The sequence below is a fragment of the Panthera tigris genome, chromosome D3 (genome assembly GCF_018350195.1).
Source record: "Panthera tigris isolate Pti1 chromosome D3, P.tigris_Pti1_mat1.1, whole genome shotgun sequence".
Classification (NCBI taxonomy): Eukaryota; Metazoa; Chordata; class Mammalia; order Carnivora; family Felidae; genus Panthera; species Panthera tigris.
In genome coordinates this window covers 92372451-92380748 of record NC_056671.1, presented here as the reverse complement: position 1 = coordinate 92380748, position 8298 = coordinate 92372451, and positions in this window count along the sequence as shown.

Genomic DNA, 8298 nt, shown 5'->3' with positions numbered 1-8298 from the left:
ATAAAGCACTCTTAAAACTCAACACTAAGAAAAGAAAGAACCTACCTAGAAAGCAGGCCAGAGACCCGAACGCCTCACCAGAGAAGATATACGGACGGCAAGAAAGCGTGCCACATGATGCCCCACACCGTATGCTGTCGGGGATTTGCACATTACGACAAGGGCACACCAGGTACATCTATTAGAAAGACCCAAACCCACAACACTGACACTGGGTGGCTCAGTGGGTTAAGTGTCTGACTTTGGCTTAGGTCACCATCTCGTGGTTCATGAGTTCGAGCCCTGTGTCGGGCTCTGCGCTGACGGCTTGGGACCTGGATCCTGCTTCTGATTCTGTGTCTCCCTCTCTCTCTGCCCCTTCCCCCAACTTGTGCTCTGTCTCTCTCAAAAATCAAAAACCTTTAAGAAATGAATTCATAAAAGACAAAAATTCTCACATTCGAGAGGCCCAATACCACCTCATAGGGATAAATAAAAAGGAAATACATTCTATCAAAGACATTTTGCAACTGCTCACAAAAAATCTATCAACCTAGAATTTTCTAACTACGAAAGTATTTCTCTATAAAAAGGGTAAAATCAAAACATTCTCAGCCAAATATAAACTGAAGAGAGTTTACTAATAGCAAAAGCTCACAAAGGAAGCTTCTAAGGATGTCCTTCAGGAAGACCAAAGCCATGTCTCAAATATAAGCAAAGTGAGTTAAAAACTATGGCAGTTATGTGGGCATGTCTAACATAGTTTGGCGATATAAAATGACAGTAAAAATATTTAATTTGTCTGGTTACAAAACTGTATAGAAATTAAATTTATATTAACAACAGCAAATACTGTTGAGAATATAGGATTCTCAGATTGTTGAAAAGGATAGTGGAGTAAAATAACGGTAGTCTTCAGAATGTTCAAAAGTCTTGGCGAAATTTTTGGAATTGCTCTTAAAAAAAAGAAATAGAGTGCCTAACTTCCAAATTAGTAGGAGAGAGACGGGGGAGAGAAATGAAGAAAGCAACAGTGGAAAATTATGTTAAAAGTAAGAAGCTGAAAGTCAAAATTCAAGGTGAATTTGAATAATCTGGCTCTCCCAATAAGTAGAAATGGAATAAGCCTTTAGGTGGAAGTGTCATATGCAGAGGTGCCCTTTAAAAAAACCAAACAAAATGCCTTGGAATATAAATCCAGCAAAATATGGGCAAAACTGTGGAGAACATCACAGAGCTTGGCTGAAAGATATGAACAAAGAATTAAATATGTGAAGACGCTGCCTTGTTGAGAAATCAGGACACTGAGAAAAAAAGATGTCAGCTCCTCCCACATGTGTGTAAATTCTGGTGTCCTGCTCTCACCACCAACAAGACTCTCACAAGCAGTTCTAGAGTCTCTAGGGAAGGAAGTGTGAAGAATAACCAAGTTCCCCTCACAGCCGCCCAGCACGAGCAGGTGCAGGGGCCGCCGGGCACCTCGCTTGAGCTCAGCGCCAGACAGCGGGCCAGGGGACCGAATAAAACACAGAAATACCCTCTGGATGTTGGAGCCCAGAGCCTGCGTGTCTCCTCAAGGTCGTACCAGCCCGTGGTTATCAAGACGCGCTCCCTCGGTGGGCAGGTTCAGCCTCGCCCGGGAGCCCGTGAAAATGCAGATTCCCGGGCCTCGTGCCGAACCAGGGACACGGCACGGCCACGGGTCCGCGCTGTGACTCCAGGCTCCCTCCAGTCGGACAAACCCTGGTCCCCAGAGAGGTCTAAGCGTCGGCCTCGGGAGCTCCAGGGGGAATGGGGTTTCGCTTGACTTACCGTTTCTCATCGGTGAGGACGCAGACCCGATCACGTGACACGTTCACCGGTCGAAAACTGATATGACACAGATGATTTTGCCTCAAAGGAATGGCAGGGATATCTGCCCAGGAGAGGAGAGGACTCCGGAGGCGAAGGCTGTCCCGCCCTGAGACACGGTGACCAGCTGTGCGCCTAACTTAATCATGTGACCCTGGCATCACTAAGTTTGCGCCAGCCCTGACACCTTCCTCTGAACCAGTTCTGTGTTTTACTGGCTCCCTCATTAAAGATTTACTGCATCTCTGACAAATGCTCACTGTCCACGTCTATAAAAGAAATGCTGTCACCTCTTGGAAAAGTGCACTTGGCACATGACAGGGCGTGAATGGAAGCGGACTATTTCATCATCGGTGTTAGCAAACTGCTTATCCAGACGGAAGTGAAATTGTCTCGCAGCCCACCCCGTCGGCAATCTCCAGCCAATTCTAGTCGTGTACTGAGAACATCGGCATGAGTCACAAAACTCTCACGAGAAAAACCAGTACAATAATTTTCCAACCTTGAGATGGGGGGAAAAGGTATTAAGCCGGAGACAGAAAACAAACCTTGAAGGAAACACACACACACACACACACACGCAGAAAACAAAGCTAGAAATTCAACCACATTAAATTAAGAGCTCCCGTGTCTCAAAATACACAAGGAAAACAGTGAGGAGACAAGCCATAAACTGGGAGTACAGATTTGCAACATATTTAACTAACAAAGGATTAATCATTGAAATATATTAAAAAAAAAAAAAAAAACTTCGCCAAATCAGTAATAAAACGGCAAACAACCTAATAGGTTCACAGCAGAGGAAAAAATATGGCAAATAAACACATGAACAGATGCTTAACCTCATTAGTAATCTGAGAAATGCAAATGAAAACAATAATGAGATACCATTTGCACCCACCAGATTGGCAAAAGTTAAAAAGTCTGACGGTAGTACTTGTTGCTGAGGATGGGGCCTTGAGAGCCCTTTGGCTCGGCTCGGAAGGATGGCAGTTGGCAGAGTCACGCTGGAAACGACGTGGGCGCCAGCTAGCCAATTCCCGGATCCCGCCGGCCGGCTCGCCCAGACACCTCCCTGCGCGGCTCCACCAGGCCGCGGAAGCGAGACTTGGCCGCCTAAACGAGACTTGCGTCGCCGGAGCTGAGCAAGCCGGACATCGGAGGGCTGACCCACAGGAGGCCAGACAGGAAGCCGCGCGTGTCCACCCGGAGCGCCCCACACGGCGCACCTCCATCCGGCAGCGTCCCCGGCCAAGGCTTATTGTACCGGAATCAAGGTGAACGATCGTCTTGCACTAACAGAAACACGAAACAGCATCGCCTTTTCCTGACACTGCTGGGGTGACGGGTTCCAAGGCGTTTACTACCGAATGAAAACAAACGTCTCCAACAGGAAAATAGTATTCCTTCTTACTTGTTACCTCCTACTGACTCTTTCGATTTGAGGTCTTAAAAGTGATTATTCAGTCTCCGGAAGGGGTTAACTCTGCCCCCACTAGCCACGTTTTTGGAACATGTGAGCACGTGCTCTGAAAGATCCAGAGACTCCGTGTCCCGTGGAGAAAACCCACACGGGAGGGACGCCGGTCATGACTATCACATGGTCACGGACGGACAGACCTCTGTGGCTTCTTTGTGTCTTAACCGATGCCCACATAGTTTTTTATATTGTGGCAGGCACAATGGGAGCAGAACACTGATCCTCGAATGTGACATTGGAAAGAAAAATTTAAAAGAAAACCATGGCTAATTTCTAGATCACAAATGGCAGGATGCGTAGGACGTGGTAAATTAATCAGAAAAAACTTGCGAGACAAGTTTGTATCCTTAGTTAGCTGGGCGTTTGTTTTAACTTCCGTGTTACTTGTCTTTTATATTTTCGAGCATCACATTCCTTCTACATCCTTTGGATTCTGCCGTCTCGCCACGGCTCGCTCGGACGGGACCGCCTGTCACTGAGTGAGTGCCGCGTGGCTCTTGCTGACTGTTTAAAGCAAGTTCTACAAGAGCATCTGCACGAAAAGGGCTACAAAGTCACTTGGGGGCCGTGTCACTGCTTTGACAAGGTGACTGTTACGCACCAAAAAGTGTTCTTCTTATACTATCCCCCAAATCTCACTTTAACGCAAAAAGAAATCTGCGGGAAGGAGACAATCTGGAGAAAAACATATTGTTCAATATTAAAGAGGAAGAAAAATAGTTGACCGTGGAAATTCTGCGGGGCTTTCGGATCGGAGTAGGGACAGAAGACTGAGATGCGTACAGATTATAATTTCCCTTCCCCTCTCCCCACTCCCCACCCCAACCCCAATTTAACGGGGCTTCTCCTGGCTTCTTTCTCTCAGCTAGGCAGATGAGACAAGTCTACTGAAATAATGAAACACATGCATGGAAAATAACCCAAAAGATGGGAAAGCTGAAAATGCAAGATTGATAAAGTAATTTTAATTTGGTTCTACATATGTTAAGGTAGTTAGGGTGACTTTTGTGAAGGAGTCCAACTGTGTAAAGACAGATGTGCAGAAACTGATTAAGCACACACACACACACACACACACACACACACACACCCTCCCAAGGCTTGTGCACGCTCTCGTTCCACTGAGGCGATGCCTTTTGATTTCAGAACACTCTGTGCTGTCGCAGCAACCAGGAGCATCTCAGACAAGGTTCTAAGAAATTGCTTAGCATTCTCCGTGGATGCTAAAGCCACCTCCATCTCTTGGTGTGGGGCATTTATGACACGAAAAACTATGAGTCAGCTTCCAGCAATCTTCTCTTTGGCTCAAGGCGTCTGGGGCGAAGGCGCGAGGCCCGGACGGAGGGCAGGGATGGAGATGCCAGGAGCCGACGCTCAGTCCCTAGCTTCCGAAGTGTCAGTCTCTCCCCTTGTGTGGGACCAGGATTTGTTCTTTCTCTTCAGTCCGCCCTTACTGTTGCTAATGTTCAAAAGCATCACAGACAAAATGAAGGCCCCCGCTGCTGCATTGATCTCCGCCACAGGCTGGGGCCTGAGATGCCCAGACTGCACGCGCTCGAGCTAACGTGGCCTGGGCTCCCGCTGCTCTGCCCCCAGCACAGTCTGGGGCCGGGGACGCGGCTCGTGGGCCACCTGGTGTCCAGGGACCCGGCTGAGGGATCAATGTGGCGCGGGCGCAGCGGGGGACAGGCTCCTCTGGAATCATGTGACCCAATAAAGGCAAAAACCAGACAGCTGCTCTAAGTGAGGGTTTTCTAGGCACATTTGGGATTTCCCCGTAGGGTCTTTAAGACACAAGGGTCCGTAAGCAGCGTCGCCCCCTCCGAGGTCAGAAGGCAGAGGAGGCCGGGAGGCGATGGAAGGAAGCCTTCCTCATAATTATCACTGTGCTCCTTTCAAAAGATGGGGGATTTGAGACTCACTAGCAAACAGGTACTGGTCGCACGGCCCCTGTGTTCTTCAAGGGAGCGATGTGCTTAGAAAGACGCAGGGGCAATTTCTAGCATATTTTGGGATTCCCGGCAGCCCCCCTAGATGCAGTTTTTTACACAAATCTCCCCAGTGATTGTCACCAAGGCCTGGCATCCCCAGCAGTTCAGGCCGGTCGTCCGCTTTCGTTTGAAATCATTTCTTTCTCCTTAAGACAAGGGACCAGACATCCCCTCTGAGAATCCCTATGAAAGCCCCCCAGGTAATCCCAATGTTTTGAGGACCTCGGGGCTCCAGAGAGGGGAAGTGATTGGCCCCGCTGAGCGGAAGCCTCGAGCTGGGACCCTGGTTTGGTGCCGTTTTCAGGAATTGTCGTTCTCCGTGGTTTCTCTCATCTATAAACAGTAGAGTGTGCCAGGCTCTAAGGAAATTACTACATACATTAATCGCCATATACTAGCACAATGATGTACAAAGCACTGGAATTCAACAGTGAATAAAGCGAGATTCTCCTTACTCCCAGGTGTCAAAGGATGTGACTGCTAACACTGTCCTTTGGAAAGCAAAAGGTGGTTTGTCACACGTTCACCAGCCCGCGCACTTCTAGCAATCTGTGTTTCTGACAAGTAAGAGTGTGATGACAGGGGGCGTTTAGCGGGGTTCAAAGACATCCAGCTGCCTATGCGATTATTCCTACGTGTTCCCTCTGCTCAAAGCAAGTTACGTCTGATGAGCAAGTTCTGACCCAAGGTGGCCCTACCTTGGGTAAGTGCATCTCCTAAGCGTGGGTTTGCTGGTCACAGGCTGGATGCTTGGCTTTACCAACAACAGCTGAACAGTCTCCCCCAGTGGCCGTGACCCCCAGCACACACAGGGCTCCCGTTGTCCCACCGGGTCTGAGGCCACTCCCGTTACCATGACAAACTACCAGACTGGCAACTGAGACAATGGACTTATTTTCCCACAGTTCTGGAGGCTGGGCGTCCAAGGTCAAGGTGTCCATGGGTGTGTCCACCTGAGGGATCTCTCCTTGGCTTGCAGATGCCGGTCTCCTCGCTGGTCAACCTCTGTGTGTGAATGTCCCTGGTGTCTCTGAGTGTGCAGATGTCCCCTTCTTAGAACACTAGCCCCATGTGTGAGGGCCACCCTAATGACCTCATTTTAACTTAGTCACCTCTTTAGAGGTGTCACCTCCAAATACAGTCACATTCTGAAGTCCTGGGGTTAAGACTTCAACACAGGAATATATGAAACACAGTTCAGCCCGTAACACACATCCTCAGCAAACTCTGTTATATCGCGTTTTTCCCCATCCTAGCACTGACTGTATTCCACAGGCTTATTGGACATTCTCAGATCTCCTTCTCTGATGGACTTTTATTGCTCGTTTTGAAAAATTAGGTTGTTTTTCCCCTATTTGTGATTGAGTAGCTTTACATATCCTCAATAAAAGTATACTCAGTGAAATGCATGTTTTTCAATATTTTCCCCAATCTGTGGTTTGTTTATTCATTTTCCTTAGGAGTGTCTTTTCATTAAATTGAATTTTTCCCTTTATAATTGGTGCTTGCTTGTTCCTGCATAAGAAATATTTATCCTCCTCAAGTTCATGAAAATCTATGGGTCTATGTCTTGTGTTTAGACCCATCACAAATTAATTCTGTGTATGAGGAGATGTGATAGTTTAAGTTCACTTTCTATGTGTGTCTGCTTACCTGTCCCGAGATTTTCCTTTCTGCTTTAAATTATCCTGGCAGGTGGCTTGAAATAAATTGACTATATGTGTTTGTCTCCAGTTCATGGTTATCTGTTTTGTCGGTGTGTTATCTATGATTATAGAAAGAATTACACTGTCTTGATTAGTCTACTTTTCTGCTAAGACCTAAAATCAGCTACAGTGAGTCTTTTTTACTTGTCCTTCATTTGTTTTGGTTACTTTACATCATTTGTATTTCCATGTAAATTTTAGAATCAGCTTATCAATTTCTCAGAAAGCCTACTGTGATTTTGATGGGCCTGGGGAAATCATTAGATTGATTTTGAGAGAATACACCTCTTCATAATATTTTGCCTTCCAATCCATGAAGACGGTGTACCTCTTTAACTTCTTTCTGCAAAGTTTTGTAGTTTTCAGAGTAGATTTTTTCCTAGGTACTTGATCTTTACAATTCTGTTGTAATCTATAACTTAAAAAATAAATTTCCTTTTTTTCATTGTAATGTGTAGAAATTATTACAATATCACATATTAATTCAGGTGGAGTTTTGGGTTTTTTCTTTGAAGATTCATGTCAGCTGCAAGTAATAAGGTTTTATTCTTTCCTTTCCAATCCATATGTCTTTTCTTGCCTGTTTCTCTGGGTGAACTGTCAGGTTCAATGTCAAATAGAAGTGGTAAGAGATGTCCTTGCTTTCCTGACCTCTTTGGAGAAACTTGACAAAAAACATTAAATGAAGAAAAATTACAGACCAGTATCTCTTATGACAATAGATGCCAACATCTTAAACAAAATACCAGCAAATACAATGTGAAATATATGAAAAGATAATGTGCCACAACAAAAGAAGATATTTACAAGAAGGCAAGGTTTATTTAAATTTTAAATAAAGCAAATCATTCCATTGAAAGGATAAAGAAGAAAATGCATACGGTAGTCTCATCAGATGCCCAAAATTGTTTTATAAATTCTGCACCTGTTCATGATAAACACTCAGAAAACCAGGAATAGAAAAATGCTTTCCTAAACCAGTAAACGTTATGTACAAAATACCTACTGCTACAATCACAGTGGTGAAGTATCTAGAACTTTCATCCTGCAGTCCAGAATGCTCCAATGCCCACTGCAATACCCACCATTCCCTTTTACTTGCGACATCATATTCAGTGTCCTAGCAAGTGTCAGGGGAAGGGGAAGAAAGCAAAAGATATTGACATTGGAAAAGAAGAAATAAAACCATCTTTTCCCTCAAGTACCATAATTGTGTACCTAGAAAACACAGAAAAACTGGGGCGCCTGGGTGGCTCAGTTGGTTAAGTGTCCAAGTTCCACTCAGGTCATG